The 20,470-nt window shown below is 36.8% G+C and overlaps 1 protein-coding gene and 1 non-coding gene across 4 annotated transcripts in view; both read left to right on the top strand.

The window, feature by feature from the left end:
- Positions 1–20,470, top strand: part of EPHA3 (EPH receptor A3) — a 360,460-nt gene that overhangs the window by 255,753 nt on the left and 84,237 nt on the right. The gene's annotated exons all lie outside the window — the stretch shown is intronic.
- On the top strand, positions 12,759–12,843 carry TRNAG-UCC (transfer RNA glycine (anticodon UCC)). Its single transcript has one exon. It is a non-coding gene; the product is annotated as a tRNA-Gly (tRNA).

Raw genomic sequence — 20,470 nt, 5'->3', positions numbered from 1 at the left:
CAGATGCCCAATGGAACATTTTAGAATTGACAACAAGGCAAAATGCAGGTGGTTCGTCCAAATGGTCATACAAGCAAGCAGCTGACAGTCTGATTCTTGGGGAAGAACTTAAATATGAGTTGTGCAGTTAGGAGTCATGAGAGTTGAAGAGAAAAAAGAGTATATAGAGTATAGAATTAAAAACTATATTGGGGCGCCTGGGTGGCGCAGTCGGTTAAGCGTCCGACTTCAGCCAGGTCACGATCTCGCGGTCCGTGAGTTCGAGCCCCGCGTCAGGCTCTGGGCTGATGGCTCGGAGCCTGGAGCCTGTTTCCAATTCTGTGTCTCCCTCTCTCTCTGCCCCTCCCCCGTTCATGCTCTGTCTCTCTCTGTCCCAAAAATAAATAAAAAACGTTGAAAAAAAAATTAAAAAAAAAAAAAAAAACTATATAGGTAGGCCCGAAATAAGATCTTGGGAACAGCAACCAGTAGTTACTAAGCATAGGAGAAATAGCTGACTTTAGAATCAAAGGTCAGATTTCATCTAGGAAATAATCATATGCAAAGTTATTTATGAATTCATTTTTTTTGTCCCCTTTCTTAGTCCTCCTCAGTAAATCTAAGTTTTACGAGGGCAGGGGATTTTTGTGCACTTTTGTACATGGATGCATTGCTGATATATTTCCTCAATGCCTGAAACAGAATGGATATTAAATGTCTATCAAATGGATATATAGTCACGCCCATTGATCGACCAGCACAAGCTCTCTCCTGTTTCTGTGACATCCTTTCTGTCTTCACGGGTGTCTCTAAATTCAAGTTGTCATCATGATCTCTCATCCGGCCTATGACAATAACCACTGGTTTGGAGTCGCTCCTCCATTTCATTTGTTTTGCAGAATACTTTAAATCTGAGTGCTTTACTAGGGTTTGCAAAGCTCTCCGTGACCTGCTCCATGCTTACTTGACTTTTAATGCCTTTCCACTTTATGCTCTATGAATACAATTTCTTGTACTCTTCATAAACTCTCTACTGTGTCATGCCATTTAAACCATTTGAGCTATTTCCACTTACAGGGAATTCTGCTATTTCCTTCCATACTTGTTCATTTCTCATCTCTCAAAAATTAGTCCATGAGTCACCTTCCACCAGAAGTAATGGGTAGTACTTCCCAATGGTAGTAAGCAAGCTCCTCCCATTCTCCCACAGGAATCTGTTCACAGCTCTGTCACCTGCTTATGCCCAGTGCTGTGAGTCCTCAAAGGCAGGTACCCCATCTTATCCATATCTATTGAACTATGAAGAAATCATGACAAGACTGATCTTAATGAATAACGTTTTGATCATGTCAAAACTTACCTGCTCGAAAAACTCTCATAGCTCCCTATCATTCACAGAAAACAAAAACAAAAACAGAACAAAACCTCTTAGCCTGAAATGAAGACATTTCATAAGTGGGGAAATTTATGCAAATCTCCGACCATCATCTCCTTATTACAAAGTGAATTTAAAACTTTCTTGTTCTCCAGGAAGTTTGGCAAATTTGGTGACCTTCACCTGAGATACACTTTTTAAATATTTATGTGTCCAAATGTCTTCCATTCTGACATGCCCAGATTAAATGCCAGCACCTCCATTATTTTTTCTCTAATTTTTCTCAGCTAGAAGTCATTGTGCTTTCATCTGACCTTCCAGAGCACTACATTAGGAGTTAGCAGTATCTCTTCTGGTGCTCTTCTATTCTAATTTTCATTAGAATGATATTTTATATGCATTTAATCTTCCCTACTGTACTCTAAGATCCTGAGGGCATGATCCAGGCATGGCCCACATTTGTCTTCTTCAGAGGCTCCCTTGGTCCTTATCCAAATAGGCACTTCTTGATACTTTTTAAGTGAAAAATATCTAAGATGGAGGAAGGGATGCACACAGGATTTAAGTACTAGAGGTTTCACAGAATTAGATCAGAATACAAAAGCTACTACAGTTGGTAGGTAGTTGGGGAAGTATAACGTCATCTGAGACAATTTGGAATGAAATTTGGGGACAGAAGCTGGATTGCAAATGTTAAAGGACATGCTGTGTGGCAGGCCCTCTGCTAATCCTGTTATTCATATCAGTTAATACCATTTTTATTGAAAGAATTTCCTATAAAGTAGAAACTATCATTTCCCCAGTATTTCAAAGGAAGTTGTCGGCACGGAGCCTGATGCGAGGCTCGAACTCACAAACCGTGAGATCATGACCTGAGGTGAAATCAAGAGACGCTTAACAGACTGAGCCACCCAGGCGACACTTACTTACGCACATTTAAATAGAACGGCCTTCTCTTTGCTCTCATATCTTAAATTTCCCTGGAAGATTAGCTTCTCTACTCGTTTAATAAACATAAACTTAACTATCTTTCTTTTTCTTGTATTCATTATACAGGAAACTTTGTTCTAGGTCCACTGCTACTATATCTACTAAGGAAGAATGGGCTAGTATCTTAGTATTCCTTATCAAGGTGTATGGAGTTTCCTTAGTACTGTTAGTCATTGTTTTCTCTAGTTTAGTATTATGCAGCCACACATTCAGAATTACTAGGGGAAACTTGTTGATGGGGAACTTTGCTATCTTTTATGTCCCTCTACTTAATACATAAAGCATGGGGCGCTTGGGTGGCTCAGGGGGTTAAGCGTCCAACTTCGGCTCAGGTCATGATCTCACCATTTGTGAGTTCAAGCGGTGAGTTTGAGCAGTGAGTTCGAGACCCATGTCAGGCTCTGTACTGACAGCTCAGAGCCTAGGGCCTGCTTCAGATTCCGTGTCTCTTCTCTCTGCCCCTCCCCCGCTCATGCTCTGTCTCTCTCCGTCTCTCAAAAATGAATAAATGTTAAAAAAGTTGTTTTAAGAATACCTAAAACACAGTAATATGAAAAAAAAATGAAAAGATGAGAAAAACAAGTGGCAGATTTTAAGACTGGAAATAATTTCCTTCATAGAAATTTTTTGTATCCTGGTCAACTTTGATCACTGATGCTGAAAAGAAACATAGTTTCTAAAAAATCAACATTTATGGGGCACCTGGGTGGCGTAGTCGGTTAAGCGTCCGACTTCAGCCAGGTCACGATCTCGCGGTCCGTGAGTTCGAGCCCCGCGTCAGGCTCTGGGCTGATGGCTCGGAGCCTGGAGCCTGTTTCCGATTCTGTGTCTCCCTCTCTCTCTGCCCCTCCCCCATTCATGCTCTGTCTCTCTCTGTCCCAAAAATAAATAAAAAACGTTGAAAAAAAAATTAAAAAAAAAAAATAAAAAAATCAACATTTAAAGAGTTACTGGGCTTTAGTATCAAGTCCATTGTTTCTACAAGGCAATTCTCTGTGATTCACTTTTAGCTTAGGAAATTATCTGAAAGCTTTGTTCAGTTCCAAAAATCTAGAACCTTATGGCACAGAGAAGCAGAGAAGAAAATGTTACTGCAAATTTCTTCATAACTAATGATCAACCTGGCTTGAGAAATTCAAATCAAATTGGGATTGACATTTGACTGCCTTGGAATGAAAGACTGATCCATGTGAAGTGTTTAGAATCAGTCAACCCCTGTGGACTCTGCAGATAAGATAACAGGATATATCAGGAGAAGACCCTAAGACAACTCTCAGTTTCACAGGTTATGACCTAAAGCTTGAAGATGCCTCAGGTATAGTTTTGGACTTGAATGGCTCTATAGTATGATGGAGCACATCAACTATTTCTGGCAGTTCCTGGTCACCCCCATGCTTCAGCTCAGGCTTCTGTATTCCCAAACATATTTTTAAAATAAAAAAAAACCCAAACCATAGAGTGGCTTTTGTTAATACCGAGCGCAGACTTCCTATTTTTTTCTAATGCAAAAAGCTGCTTCATTGGCCTATGTGCCATGTCTAGGTATGCTCCTAACCACTTCTTCAAACCTGGCACCGTCTAAATGTTGGGTTTGATTGCCAACCTACGAAAGAGAAGGGAAATCATGAAAGAAAAAATTAGCAAGTGTGCGCAGTTCCAAAATGTGTTCTACAAATGTGTTTTAAATCAAATGAATCATCCTTTGGCACACAAGCTATTCACTTTATAGTCATTCATTTGAACGGCTTAGTCTCTGTCTCCTGAAGACTGTGGTTTGCATTATTCTTGATGAATGAGACAGTTACCTTAAATCATAAATAAAACAAATAGAAAAACTTAACATCTGACTCTTACCAAAAGGTATGTTATCTCACTTTGCACTGGCAATATATTTTAAAGGGAAGTATTCAGAAAATCAGTTTAAACCACAAAAAGAACCCAGGGTGTATCTGTATAGAACTGCTGCATGAAAAAAGTGATTTGATCAAACAGATGTATCTTGATTAAGAAAATATGTGGTCCTCCCAAATATTTTATCACTTTGTTTTTGTAGTCCTTTTACTCCATCAAGGTGGTTTCAATTCTTTTTTTTTTTTCATTGAAGTATAGTTAACATACAATGTTATATTAGTTTCAGGTGTACAACGTAGTGATTGACATTTATGTACATTATGAAATACTCACTTTGGTAAGTCTAGTTACCATCTGTCACCACACAAAGTTATTATTATTATATTAATATTATTGACTGTATTCCCTGTGCTGTGTTCTGTGTCCCCACGTCTTATTTATTTTATAACTATAAGTTTGTAATTCTTAATCCCCCTCACCTTTTCACCCATCTCCCCACCCCCCTCCTCTCTGGCAAGTATCAGTATGTTCTCTGTATTTATGAGTCGGTTCCTGTTTTGTTTTATTTGTTTGTCTTGTTTTTATTCTTGTATCTTTCTAATTTGATTCGTTTGGCACAAGTAGAATCCATGCTGTATAATATTCATATTTTTTTCTTGAAATGAATTTTTATTAATTTCAAATCTTTGCAAGAATAAAGACTTACAGATGAATACTATGTAAATATTGACCTTCTAAGACATAAATTGGGCTTTTTTCTCATCTCCTTTGATGTTTGCTTTTAAAGAAATTGTATTGTTCATTTATAACTTCTTCAAAACTATTTTTTAAACTGATTCTTAGGCAAGATAAAAACTTACTACAAGCATATAGTTTCTTCCTCATTTCATGTAGGCTATCTACATAAGCCTATATGTATTTCACATCTCTTTCTAACATCTGCCTTCCCTCATAAAACAATACTTTGGGAGTAATTGTTATGAAATGGCAATGTGGGAATGGAGGAAGCAAGAAACAGAAGATCTCTTGGTAAGCCCACTCATTTCAATTCCTACATGACAGGTGTCTCTTTCGGTGAAGTCTGTTAGACAGTAGGATACCAAGATGTCATCACCTTGCTATGAAGGAATCTCTCCCAGAAGCGACTTGCTTATCTGCCTTCTTTTCTGATTCCTACTGGACTCTAATTTTCACTCACCATGTGAATTGACAAGAAGGATTTATTCAGAGATCTATTTTAGCTCACTTTCAATCCAATTCCAGCCTTTTATTTGTGAGCTTCTATAACATGTTACCCCAAAATAGAATTAAATTTCACTATGTAAAACTTTGAGACCTGTAGTATGATGAAGGTGTAATTACATGGCTTTATTCATCCTAGGTACAAGAGTTTTACTCTAAGATAAGATGGAGTCATTTGGTCCAATTATTATGATATAGGTACTATATATAGTACTATATATAATAAATATCAAGAGGTTATTAGGACAATAGAAAAATCTGTTAAAAATGAGTTTCCAAACTAAAAGCTAAAATGTGTAGTTATTTTTTTATTGCTTGGGAATTGGCAACTAAGATCACAAAATAGTACAAAAATGCAGTAAGTATACCACATTGAAAAGAAAAATTTAAAAGTCAGGGCCAAATATATCTTGCAGATGTTTTAAATGGCTCAAAATGGGCCCACACAGTATGGAGACCTACAAAATCTTCTGAAAAAGGTCATGAGTAGCTACAGATAGCCAGCACACAATTCTAAAAGCAGATATCAGCCAAGAAAACAGTGGAACTCAACAAATACAGTGCAGTTGGGTACACAGTAAGTGTGAGCTTTTTCATTTATGCATAACCTCTTCACAGCACCACAAGACCAGAAGAGAGGAAGAAGGAATAAAAATGCCAACCATTATCTCTCAAACCCGGAAAATTGCCATGTTATACTAGGATATATTGGGTAGTAATAGTTGAAAATAACAGAAAAGTATGAGATATTCCAGCAATGTCATCAAAGAATAGGAAGGCAAGTTTCAACAGATCAGTGGAACTCTGTTCTCTGTTTTCCACTTAAAAAAATTCTATGGGTCTGGTATGCATTGAGATGCCTGCTTCTTGTTGAGGGCCCATTGTCATGATATATTTTGGTATTTGCTTGCGAATCCCCAAGAATGGACAAGTAATGAAACACCTCTGCTTCTCGAACCTGAGGATGCTGCATTCTGAGCATAGGAGAACCAGATAAAAATTATTAAAAAGTAACCATTTGTGTCAGAAGAGTCACCCCTACTTAGAGTAGACAGAAAGAGAGACCTCATTGAACACAAGTGATGCCACAAATCTTCCATATAGTATCACAAACAGTCTCATCCCACTATAACAACCCTAGTCATGTTACTCAATTCCCAATATTATCATCTGTATTACAATTTACAACATCAAGAGTGAGTTGGAGACATTGATAATGCTGTAGTAGGAATATATGCATGTGCGTGTTAGCTCTGTGTAATTGTTAACTTGCTATGTTTTTTGTGTTTGGTTTTCCTAAGCTCAGACCCAGTGGAGACTAAAAATTCCTAATGACAGAGTTGGCTATTAACTAGAGCAGACATAAATTGCTTAAGTGTCTTGAAAATCTAAATAGAGCTCTAGACAGACTTGGCTGTCATCAGTATCCCAGATAATCTTCATAGACTCAAGGTGTCTTAGTTTGTATTTTTCCAGTAGATGTTGAGATAGAATTTTAATTCAAGTTTTTTATTGGGGAGATTATCCCAGGAGACACAGGGGAGTATTAAAATGAAATAGGGAATGAAGGAAACCACCAGAAGGTGAGGTATTGGTCAGGTTACCCTTTAGGAAACCAGAAATTAAGTCTGCTGCTGAGCCTTAAGAGCTGGTGTAGCACATTTGCTTTAGAGTTATCCCTTCCAAATGAAGAGGAAGCTTGGGTATTTACACATTAACTCCCTGTCAGTCCTTGACTGAAAGCTGTTCCAAGGATGAGATGTAATTGAAGGAGTACTAATTCTTAAAACTTCCAGCCTCAAGTGTTTGGCAGAACTGACTCTGATGCTCAGAGGAAGCCCTCCCAAGTAGAGTAAGTGCTGGCAGCTTGAAATAGAAAAGTTACCCTACGTTTGTAAATTCCAAAGGGATATTATTCGGACACCAACAAAATACACATTAGGTATCCTGGATGGGTTGGAGTACTTCAAACCAGTTAGTGTTTAACTGAGGTAAATAAGTTCCATATGCATTTAAGGGAACATGGGGTATCAGTAATTTGTAAAGAAATCCAACTCTAGTGATGAGAGTGTTTTCAATCTCTATAAAGGCAGACTCCATCTGCTTTTTACATTGTTTAAACCATTGTACCTTCCACAGTGCCTGGCATGTAACAGATACACAAATTCTTTGGGAAAGAAATAATTTTATGCTATTTACTCTGATATTTTTTACCAAGGAATTAGTCAAAGATACACAAAAGGGAACATTTAAAGAGATATTCTTTACATTATTAATTTAGAAAGTGCCTGAGAACAATAATAAGGAGAGCTTTAAGACTAGTTAGGATTATTGCTTTATTAAATGAAATACAAATTATATTGTCTTAAGTGTCTTTCCGGAGAACTACAATACTTCTTTAGTCTTATTCAGAGTAGTAGGAAAGAAGAATATGGGGTTAATGGTAGTTATTAACTGTTTTTCTTTAAAAAAATGACCATTTTTTTTTCTCTTCTGTAAAATAGAAGCAGAAATTATCTCATTATTTATATTGCAAAGGATATTGGTAGGTATGAATGGAGGGGTTCAAATTAGAGAAGTATGTGAAAATAAGAGGAGTACCACCATTTGCTAACTGTTGTTTTAGCTGAGTTTCTTAATAGTTTTTTGTTGTTGTTTATTTATTTTAGAGAGAGAGAAAGAGCGCGAATGGAGGAGGGGCAGAGAGAGAGGGAGACACAGAATCTGAAGCAAGCTAAAAATTCCTAATGTCTGAGCTGTCAGCACAGAGCCTAATGTGGGGCTCGAAGTCACGAACCACAAGCTCATGACCTGAACCAAAGTCAGATGCTTAACTGACTGAGCCACCTAGGCACCCCTTGTTTCTTAATATTTTTAATTCAAGGTTTCCTTTTTGTGGAATCAGAAAAAATAATTCTCATTTTTTAAAATAGCTTTTAGAATTAAATAAAAGAATGTGTGAGTTTAACATAAAAAATTGATCAGCAATTGAGCATTACATAAGAAATGTATATATATATGATATACATGTATATCCACATATACATATAAATGTATATGTATATATACATAATATACATATATATGTGGATATACATGTAAATGTATACAATAATGCCCCTTTATCTGTGGGAAATACATTCCAAACCCCCAGGGGATGCCTGAAGCCACAGACCATAACAAACCCTATATATACTATTTTTTCCAATGCATACATACCTGTGCTAAAGTTTAATTTATTATTAGGCAGAAAGAGATTAACAATAACTAAAAATAAAATTGAACAATTATAACATAATAAAAAATATGTGAATGTGTCTTTTCCTATCTTTCTCTCTCTCAAAATTCCTTTTTGTACTGTACTCCCCACTCTTTTTGTTTGTTTTTAAGTTTATTTATTTTGAAAGAGAGAGAGATTGATATCAAGGCTGGGGCAGAGAGAGAAAATCCCAAGCAGGCTCCATGCTGTCAGCTCAGACCCTGACATGGGGCTCAAACTTGCAAACCAGGAAATCATGACCTAAGCCAAAATCAAGAGTCTGACGCTTAACTGACTGAGACACCCAGGAGCCCCTGTACTCACCTTTCTTATGATGATGATGTGAGATGATAAAATGCCTATGTCGTGAGAGGAAGTGAGGTAAATGACATAGGTCTTGTGACATAGCATTAGGGTATTACTGACGTTCTAATGATAAGTCAGGAGGATCATCTGTCACTGAACTATGGGTGACCACAGGTAACTGAAACCATGGAAAGCAAAACTGCAGATAAGATACCTATATCAATGGTACATATATATTTGTGATAGTTGATATGTTATATATTTTAAATATATTACATAGTGCATACATATAAATACGTGTTTCTGTGTAGAACTTTTAAGATTATTGCATTCAATGGGGTGCCTAGGTGGCTCAGTTGGTTAAATGTCCGATATCAGCTCAGGTCATGATCTCACGGTTTGTGGGTTCAAGTCCTGCATTGAGCTCTATGCTGACAGCTCAGAGCCTGGGACCTTCTTTGGATTCTGTGTCTCCCTCTCTATCTCTGCCCCCTCCCCGCCCCCCGCTTGTGCTCTGTCTCTCTCTGACCCTCAAAAGTAAATAAATGTTAAAAAAAATTTTAAAAAAAGATTATTGCATTCAGATTTTATATTTCATCAGTGTTCTTTTTGTAAATATCAACTATGGGTCTATAATTTTTCACTGGCATTGGATTTCTGATGATTCATGTAGTTGAAAGAATTTGTGTTCAAATCTCATAAAATATTTGGACTCATCATAGTTTTTTATAATTTTATATTCATTTTGATAATTAAAAATATAAATAGCTTCATCTATATTACATATCTTCCACCTATATTTGGTTTAAACATGTGTTGATTTAAGGTTTCAAACATACCACTGAAGTCAACACTAAGTATTCAGAAGCTGGTTTTGCAACTGGCACTCTTGGGATAGTTAGTCATCAATATTACTCGCCTTTTCCTTAAATGAACATTGGTAGTTAGCAATTTGTAGTCCATAAGGACCTTTTCATTTATCTTCAAAAAGTGACTTTGAACATATGTTATTTTGTTGAATTATAGATGTTAACTGAATAAATTCTTTGGTTGCATGTTTTCTTCCTACAATCGCTTGATTGTTTTCTTGTGAAACCCTGCTGACTTCATGGAATGTGTTGGAAAATTTTTCTCTAAATTTGCCTTTTGCGTCTGTAGTTTTTGTAGTCACGTCTCTTATTACAAAGCTTAATTGATATAGGTTTTAGAACAAAGACATAGGTTTGCTGTTGTTCACACTTGTTTTCTTTGGGTTGATTTTTTTCTGGTCTGATTTCATGATCCACCATTTCACTAGAAGCTAGTGGTGAATTACCAAAAGAACTTACCAATGTGTTTGTATACATTTTTTTTTCTTTTTTTTAATTTTTTTAACGTTTATTTATTTTTGAGACAGAGAGAGACAAGGCATGAATGGGGGAGGGTCAGAGAGAGGGAGACACAGAATCTGAAACAGGCTCCAGGCTCTGAGCTGTCAGCACAGAGCCCGACGTGGGGCTCGAACTCACGGACCGAGAGATCATGACCTGAGCCGAAGTCAGCCACTTAACCGACTGAGCCACCCAGGCGCCCCTACATTTTTTTTTTCTAATTCATAAATGAGAAGAACACGGGCATTATATTGATTATGTGTAATTGGCTATGCATTTGGATGCTTAGCATGGAACACAAACGTAGTGGAATATTCATTCCACATGTACTCATTTGCAAATTTTATACATTGTGTAGGACCCAATATCTGGTCTTACAGAACTCTTGTTTCAGGATCCCCTTTCAGAGTATTAAACCGAACCATTATAGCCTCAAATCAAATTGACAGTCATTTATTCCCAAGGTTAACAAAAAAATGAAAGTACCACACGTTAACCATCCAGGAAAGTAAGATAGATACATAGATCCATAAATCCATGTATGAAAACCAACTGTGAGCCCCTTAGATTGTAACTGGGATAGAAAAACCCAGTTGTGTTTGGAGAATGGACTGCCAGACATCCCAAACCTCAAGTTTGCTTTGCCTCTAGCATTTTTCCCTTATTTTTTTCTAGCTAGGTGCATTTTGAAGGAAATTTAACTTGAAAAGCATGTTTCTAAAGTTAAACCACAGACTGAGCAATGTGAATAGTAATGATTCCTGGCTTATTGTTTTTTCAATTCCAGAAGGAATCTGACAGACCAAGTCTGTAACAAGTAATAATGCCTATATAATGGTTTCACACAGATGTGTCCTTTTTTTTTCAACAAACAAGCCTGAAAATTAGAAAAAAATAATATTTGGAACATAGTAGAAAAATGTTTAAAGTTATTCAAAGCCATACAATTAGTGTAACCACTTCTCAATATCAGTAACGATGTATACTACTATTATTCATATATATGTATATATGTATATATATATATATATATATACCTATTCTTTTATATATATGTGACTTTATTAGAGTGTGTTTTATGTCTCATGAAATTTGCCCATTTCAAGTGTACAATTCAATAATATTTAGAAACTCTTCTGACTGATGCAACCATTGCCATACATCAGTTTTAAGATACTTTTAACCCCCTAATAAGTAAATGATGAAATTATCACTGCCTTTGTTGAAGCTTTTTTTTTTTTTGATAGAAATTCTAATTTAAGAGTCTTTATGTTGAATTTAGTTTTTCACAAATAAAACAACACAAAATGACTTGAGTTTAGTTCACAAGCTGGGGAATGAATGTTTAGAATTTTTCCACACTTTAGGTAAAATATACCGTCTTCCTGTGCAAACTGAAGTTTACACAGCTCTGTCTAAGAACTCTTGCTCTGTGTAGACTAAAGACTGTTAGCTATTGGGAATTGGAAATGCAGGAAACTAACTACACACATTAAAACGAAAGCCAAAGACTCAACAAGTATTACTATTTTGGTATCCACATAATTTTCTTTTTAGCTTTACTTATGCAGTCCAAAAATGGAACAACTTAAATCTTTTTTTTTTTTTGAATAAGCTACAATTTTTATGTTGCATGTGAAAATTAATTTGCTGTAGTCCTTAAAATTCTAAGGTCATTCATGTGGAGTTTACATAATTGCAAAAATATGTATTGATGCATTTTCCTTATTTGGATGGACTTGAGAATTAGAATTCTTCCAAAACTTATGCTAGCTCAAAAGGTATTTGACAAAAATTCTTTAGATAAATTAATCTTGTTCCTGGAGCTAAAGAGGTCAAACCACAGGCATTGTGGAAATTAAGCAGCAGGTAGTCTGCCTCTGCAATTTCCCCTTTGTTTTCTGCTTATATTTTTTTAGAATCTGTTTGTGGGGAATAAAATGTTATTTATTGCAATTAAATGTTTGCATTTCTTAATCAAGTGATATGAGGTAGAGAAAGGGAATTTGGGGCAAAAAGAGTTTGGGAAGTATTACTAAATGCAAGCATGAACAATGCAAATGTTACACCCAAATAGAAATTTTTCAGGCATGATTGCTTTTAGAAATCTGTAAGTCTCTGCTGGTGTGGATTTTGTTTGTATAAATATGCAAACGTACCCGAATTAGCATACTTCCCACCTGCATCCTTCAGACAGCTAGACTACAAAAAATTAATAAACACAACCTCTTTTTTACTACTTAATTTGTTAAATTTTAATTGAAATTAGATAATGGGTTTGGGATGCATAATTTGAAGAGATGTGGAGTGCATATGAGGATTCATGTAATTGTCAAATGCATTTGACTCTTTCCTATTTTACTTAAAAATTTTCAGGTGATGGGGCGCCTGGGTGGCTCAGTTGGTTAAGCGTCTGACTTCCGCTCAGGTCATGATCTCACGGTTCGTGGGTTCAAGCCCCACGTCGGGCTCTGTGCTGACAGCACAGAGCCTGGAGCCTGCTTCTGATTCTGATTCTGTGTCTCCGTCTCTCTCTGCCCCTCTCCTGCTCATGCTGTCTCTCTCTGTTTCTCAAAAATAAATAAATGTAGAAAAAAAAATTTAAAAAAAATGTTTCAGGTGATTTCTTTCAAATTAACAAATAAAGACTATTTTTCCTTCAACAGTATAAATATATCATAAATAAGTCACTAGCATCAAGGTAATATAGAAGTAGGTCTGCTCAGGGGCACCTGGGTAGCTTAGTCAGTTAAGCAAGCATCCAACTTTGGTTCAGGTCATGATCTCATGGTTGGTGAGATGGAACCCCTCATCTGGCTCTCTGCTGTCAGCCCTGAGCCTACTTCAGATCCTCTGCTTCAGATCTCTCTCTGCCCCTCTCCACCTGCACTCTCTTCCTCTCTCTCAAAAATAAACATTAAAAAAATAGTAGGGCTGCTCAGGAAGATGATTTTATGGTAATCAAATATTCTATATAGTTACTCACCAAAAATCTTCCTTCCTGGAATACTCCCTTGGTCCCTCCCCCCCCCTTTTTTTCAATCCAATGAGTATTTCTGTATGTAAGTAAATTGGATAGGTCTGAATTAATTTTGAAAATCTGATTTTGAATGTTGGACCAGCCTTTGCAGATTTTCTGGTATGGGAGGTTTGGGCTTTTACCTCCCTAAAGGAAGAGATCAACTCCATGATTCCTAAAGAGGACTTCCCTCCCTGCTTCAGTTAGTCTCTGCTGCACTCAGGGTAGAATCGCTGGACATATGCAAGCCATAGGGGCCCGGCCTTCATAAGCCATACACCAAGCAGAATTTCTCAACATTTTTTTCTGCTTCCACACACAGAATCGATAATATCTAGATATAACATATACTTCTATGGTGTACATTTATGGAGGAATAATGCACTATAAAAATTCATGATTCATACAACAGTGAGAAATAATGGTTGCTCACTCATGCATGTGATACTTATAAGGACAGTTGTCATTCCTTCAGGAGTAAATCAATTTCTCACTCACCCAAGAATGTTTGTAAGTGAAAGTAAGGTATTATAGGGCCACGCTTGAATTCAACAAATTCATGAATGCATGCGTGTGTGTGTGTGTGTGTGTCTGTGTTTCAAATATTGGTGCCTCAATTAAAGTTAGCTATTTATTACTTGTGACAGAGACCCCAACTGACCCTACACAACAATGGTTTAAAAGTGAACCCTTGAATAATTCTGGACTGACACAACAAGGGATCATGTTCTCCTTTTTCTTTTCTTTTCTTACTTGTATAAAGGAGGGATCCAGTAAACAGAACAAAAGGGTTTACCTTGGGCCTCAAGTATGCCACGTAGGAGTAGGTCCAGGTGAGCATTAGCTTATGAGTTAGTGTCTAGTGTCTAATGATGTGATGTGGCTAAAACCATGGAGCTGATGAGCAGAGACCCAGGAGCCCAGCAGATAGCAAGCCTCTAAGTACAGAAGGATCTCTTCCTTAAATAGCATAAAATGTTAAAACTCTGTACTATTAAAACTACTGTAGGCTGGTTTTAAACCTTAGTTGGTTGGACATCAAAGACAGTGCATCATGGAAATCTCTGGATTTGTTGGAGTGACACAAAAACAAAATTACAACAAGACGGTGTGCATGCCAGGTATTTCCTTAGATAGCTCATAGTGCTGTCAAGAAGAGGTCTTTTACTTGCTTCAAATAACTTCTAGACAATATTCCACTACTATAATTTTCTGAAAATATCGTGTTTATTATTATTCAGGTATAGTCAGACTGAGAGACCAGGTAGGAGATGATTGTTATGAAGTAGATAGTTTGTTCCTCACACTTCTCAGGGGAAGGGGAGAATGCCACACCATAGAGGGTCACACAGAGAAATGGCTGGGTCGGTCAGGAGGGGGAAGGAGCAGGCGGAAAGCATGGGCAAGAGCCTTTATTGTGGTTTCTGTGGGGAAGGCGAGGCAAGATAAGTAGACCTACGATTGGCTAGTTTGAACAATTTCAGTGGACTTCGAGGTATAGGGACTCCCTAGCTGTCTGGTACCTGGCCGTGGGATGATTATGGCAGAGACATATTGCCTCCTGGGGTATAAATCTAGATAAAGAAGGCTCTGGATTTATTAGTTTGCCTATGAAAAACACCCTCCTTGGTCAGTCTTTGCTATTCCTAGGAATTGTCTGGCCTTGGGAGAGGCAGTCTATCCCAGTCAGCAAGGCTTCAGATGCCAGAGCATCAGGAACACAGAAAATAAGAAGAGATGGTTAATACAGTGACATTGTAAGATCTGAGTAAAAAATTCTATTTTTGCCTCTTTTTAAATTGAAGCAACATTTATATATAGTGAATCATATTAATTATAAGTGTAAAATTCAATGACTTTTGACAAAGATATCTACCTCACTCAAAATATAGTGTATTTCTATTAGTGACTTTTCTGTCTGTCTACAGTTAGTTTGCCAACAAAAAAGTTTAATTTATTTAAGGCCAGTATATATTTTGTCTTGTTTACTATAACTCTAGTATATATTTTGTGTATTATGATAATAAATATAAAATTATAAATAAATATAAAAACTATAAATAAATATAAAACTATAAACTATAAAACTATATGATATATGAAAATTATATAACATAATTTTCTCCCCATTTCTGTCTTGATTGAGCACATAAACCAAATAGCTCAAGAGGGTAATCTTTTTGATTATATTTCTTACCATTATGTGTAAAGTGGAACCAGCATAAATGTCAGTCCTCTCCTGTACTCACAATGTATTTAAGTTGTACCTCTCCACTCCTGCAGTAAATTAGAAAGCAGCAAGCTCTGTGTTACAGGCTCGACAGAGGGTGCCACCAAGGTCCAGAGCAGTTCCATCTGTCCTGTGCTGCAATGTAGCAGCTGTACCCCTGAGTGACTGTGAGTCAGAACAGACCTATTACCTCAGCAGCCCTTTAAAAGAAACAAACAAGCAAAAACTCACAATGTGGTTAGCTTAGTTATAATCTAAACTTGGTTCTTCATTCACCTGGGCTTGACTTTGCTCCATAATCCTTTTCCCACCACCATATTTCCATTAGCCACATTGAACAATTGTCCCTCTTAATCTTTGAATCAGTCTATACTAAAATGGCCTTGTCTGAACTAAAAAGTTGTATGAGATATTATCTGATTTTGCCCAAGAGTTCATATTTAGTTATTTACTTTGATTACTGACTTGAATTTTGAAGCTTGTACTCTATTGTCTTTATTTTGTGGATACCACTCAATTAGGACAACATGCAGGGGATATTGTTGAAAGTAATCTACATTGGTTGGGAACTTGGGATATTAAAATCCCATCAAAGCAACTTTTCTAAATATATAACTAGGAAAACACCTAAAGGACAACTTTTAACAAATAATCAGGATTTAGATATTAAGACTCACAAAGTCAAGATATAGCTTCTGGAAATTTTAAGATATTGAGAAACTTTAAGATATTGAGATATGAAATGAGGAATTCCTGAAACAACTTTTGGCTGTCTGGGAGGGAAGATTCTATCCTTTCCATGTAGATTACTTATATTATCTCTGGAATACATTTTTCTAAGTTTAGGCCTAGGAAAATAGCTAAAATTGTAAAGCAGATATTTTCAGAAATAAAGAACATTGTGTATTTCAAAATAATGTGTGCATAGCCAAATGCCTATCTAAGAATTTTGCAAGTACTTTATGTTTCATGTGTAATTTATGAAGAAAAAGAAGAACACCCCAGATTTAGGTGAATTTCATTTGTCTCACATAAAGAGTGAAACACAACCAGACCTTCCAGGAGCACTATATCATCTGTGTAAGAAAGAACATTAGGTTAAAACGCACACATACAAATACACACACATATACACACACACAAATGTTTAGATGAAGAACCAACTATCAATATCATTGCCTTGTATATCAAAGCATGATGTCTTTGGATAGGGCTCACTAGAATCTGAAACTGTAGAAACTTTGAAAGTATGCATGGTCCTCCAAAAGACCTAAAGAGAAAAGAATATTGTAGAACATCTCAGCAAATCTAAGGAACATATTTTATTTTTGTCTAAAATGTAATCATGTTGTAGATATATAGAACCTCTTCAGGAATCTCAGTATTTTTATGATAAGTTTGCTAGTATGCTGCACTTTTCAAAGACAAATAGTTAAGAAAAAACTTTTATTTGCTCTAATTTCTGTTATTTCCTACCTACATGATTCTTTATTTTAGACATTAGTCAACTCCAAGTGAACAATAAGAGTTTTTAAAATAGCTACTTATCAATATTAACCTCTTTCATATTGCAACATTATTTTTAGAAACCCGTGGTTTACCTTCCATATATTTTCGAAGCCGTATTACATATGTGAGATAACAGAAAATATATATTAGTCTCTGTCCCCAGTTCCTGGCACAGAGCTCCTAAAACTCTTGTAATTTTCTCTTTTTTTTTTAATGTAATATTTCTTTATTTTGAGAGAGAGAGAGAGAGACTACAAAAAGGGGAGGGGCAGAGAGAGAGAGGGAGAGAGAGAGAGAATCCCAAGCAGGCTCCCCACTGTTAGCACAGAACCAGATATGGGGCTCAATCTCATGAACAGTGAGGTCATGACCTGAGCCAAAACAAAGAGTCAGACACTCAACCAACTGAGCCACCCAGGTTCCCCAAACTCTTGTAATTTTCTAAGCGATAGAGCAATAGGAGCATTTTTTGTTCTAGTACTTGGTCTTTGACATCAGTTGCCGACACAGGACTCCTGAATCTCTTGTAATTTCCCGGGTCAGAAGTGCATCTGTTGTTCTAATGAGGTGACTCTGGGTGAGTTTTCTGGATGGCTCCTGGATGAGGACTGGTCAGTGGAAAGACCAAGCCACGGTTAGAAGCTTGGAATCTTCAGCCCTGCCACCCTTGCTCTTGAGAAGGGAGAAGGGCTGAACATGGAGTTAGGCTTGATCATGCCTACATGACGAAGCCTCTGTAAAAATCCCAAGAGTATGGGGTGTGGAGAACTTCCAGGTCTATAAGTGCATCCATGTACCGGGAGGTGACACACCCGAACCCCACCAGGAGAGAAGTTCCTGTGCTTGGGACCCTCCCTGACTTGTCTTGGATATCTCTTTATATTATTTAATGGATTGATAAATGTAAGTATTTTCCTGAGGGCTGTGAGCCATTTTAGCAAATAAATCAAAGGGGAGGAGGAGGTCATGGGAACCTTTGATTTGTAGCCAAGTCAAACCGAAATTTTGCGTAATCTGGGAACCTACTACTTGCAATTGGTATCTAAATGGGTGACAATCTTGTGGGACTGAGCCCTTAACCAATGGATTCTGATGCTATCCCTAGTATGATGTCAGAATTTAAACCGTAGAAATTACTTTTCTCTTTACTATAGACAATTAATGACATAATTTTATAGGTAAGGGTATCTCTGCTAAACATATTATGGTTGTTATTTTGGTTTGAATTTTATTATTTTAACATCAAGAGCTAAATGGAACTTATCTTTGAAAGGAAATAACCACAAAATATATTGTATAGTTTACTGTAAAACTAACCAAATTGCATAGCTAGTTTTATACAAGGTTGTCATGGCATTAGGCACTGAAGACGCTGAGGGGCTTATAATGTAGCGCGAAGACATATTGGTAAGCAAATTATGCAATTACAACCTAATGCAGTAGGCTGAACAATAAGAGAATGAACAACTATTCTGTACATCAGAACAGAGGAAGAAGCTGCTTAATATCGCCTAAGGGACTCAGGAAGGGCTTCATGGGAGAATTCTATTAGCCGTGGATTTCTAAGGATTATAAATACAAGAGCGTTTTCACATGGAAAAGGAAGAGATTGAGTGTTCCAGACAGCTAATGTAGCAGCACACTGTGGACAGATGACCGAAGGAATCATCTTCAGAGTTTTAGTTTGAAAGGAGAGCAATAATAATAAAGCTGGTATGGGTGTTGCCGTCTTACGAAGAATCTTAAATAATTACGTAATGAATTTCAATTGATATCTCTCATTGTAGTTCAGAATTTCCCAAATGTGAGATCGTAAGAGTTTTCTAATACAAACTTCTTTTTTTTTTTAATTTTTTTTAACGTTTTATTTATTTTTGAGACAGCGAGAGACAGAGCATGAACAGGGGAGGGTCAGCGAGAGGGAGACACAGAATCCGAAGCAGGCTCCAGGCTCTGAGCTGTCAGCACAGAGCCCGATGTGGGGCTCGAACTCACGGACCGCGAGATCATGACCTGAGCCGAAGTCGGCCACCCAACCGACTGAGCCACCCAGGCGCCCCAATACAAACTTCTTAAAACTAGATTCTTAGACCTTTCTTTCATTTCTTATATTTAGTTAGTAAGCTTAGAAAAGACTGATTTGAAATTATGAAATTTTGAAAGAGGGCAGGGTTAATGTTTCATTTACTTTATAAAATGATAAGTCATCAAAAGGTGAGAAAGTTGCATTTCTGGAAAAATTGAGATGAAAACTATAGAATCCAATGCAGGTGAAAAACGACAAGAGTTTGAACTGAAACAGGGATGGAAAAATAGAATTGAATAAAGAAAAGCCATCAGCTTTCAGAGTTTGAAGCTGTTGGCTTGGAGGGTTGTTGGTGAGGGAGAATATATAAAGAAGCTTAACTCTGAAATTCAAACTGGTTAGTCTGTAAAGATAGTGAGTCCTGAGACCCAAACAGGAAATTCCGGACAGCAACAGGTTGAGGAAATCAGGATTGGGGTGGTGAGATGGAGAACATTAAACTATGAATGATTATGCTAATTCAAACCCAAGAGTGTTTCTGGATTTAATAGAAGGGTTCACTTCCTAAAAACCAAGAAGGAAATGTTCTTAAGTGGGCATTGTAATGAATGGTACAAAAATATAAGGGAGTAATGCTTTGAAAGGCATGTCTGATTCAAAGTAAAAATCTTTCAACCATTTACTGCATAATATTTTCCCATGGAGATAATTTTAAAAAGCTTTGGCTCACTTAGAAAAGAAATACTGAGCCCTCTTTGTTATTACTTTAACTGGTCCAATCTCTAAACCACAGATACCTCAGAGGTTCATTAGAAATTCCCAAACCCAGAAGGAGGAAAGTCCCAATAAAAACAAACACACCAAACCAGATCCTTTAGGAGTTGAATTTTGAAGTTTTGACTTCCTGATTCTAAGGATGGGTCATATTTTAGCTGCAGAATAATAGTAAACGTAGCTTGAATATACCACAGCTAAAATAATGAATCTCTTCCATGTCTGTCAGTAGATTTGGCGTGTAAGTATATCATGTGTAATTCAAATACAAATTGTAAACCATACAAGCCCCATCTCTAAGCCAATCTCTTTACCTGGAAACCTCTTTAGCCCAACATTTTCTGCTTCTTCATTGAAATTTGTTTTTTTGATTATTTCATTAGATGCAGTCAGTGGCTCAGGTTACACTGGCAATGAGAGAAAATATTGCCTTTCCTTTATAAATAAATAACTGGGGTTCAATTATCAACTATTGAGGGTTATACTTCTCTTATGTCACTGTCCTCTGGACTACCCATTACATGTTTCTGATTCAAGAGG

The sequence above is a fragment of the Neofelis nebulosa genome, chromosome 5 (genome assembly GCF_028018385.1).
Source record: "Neofelis nebulosa isolate mNeoNeb1 chromosome 5, mNeoNeb1.pri, whole genome shotgun sequence".
NCBI classification, from domain to species: Eukaryota; Metazoa; Chordata; class Mammalia; order Carnivora; family Felidae; genus Neofelis; species Neofelis nebulosa.
The sequence above is the reverse complement of the archived record's forward strand: the minus strand, read 5'-3'. Positions and strand labels throughout refer to the sequence as shown.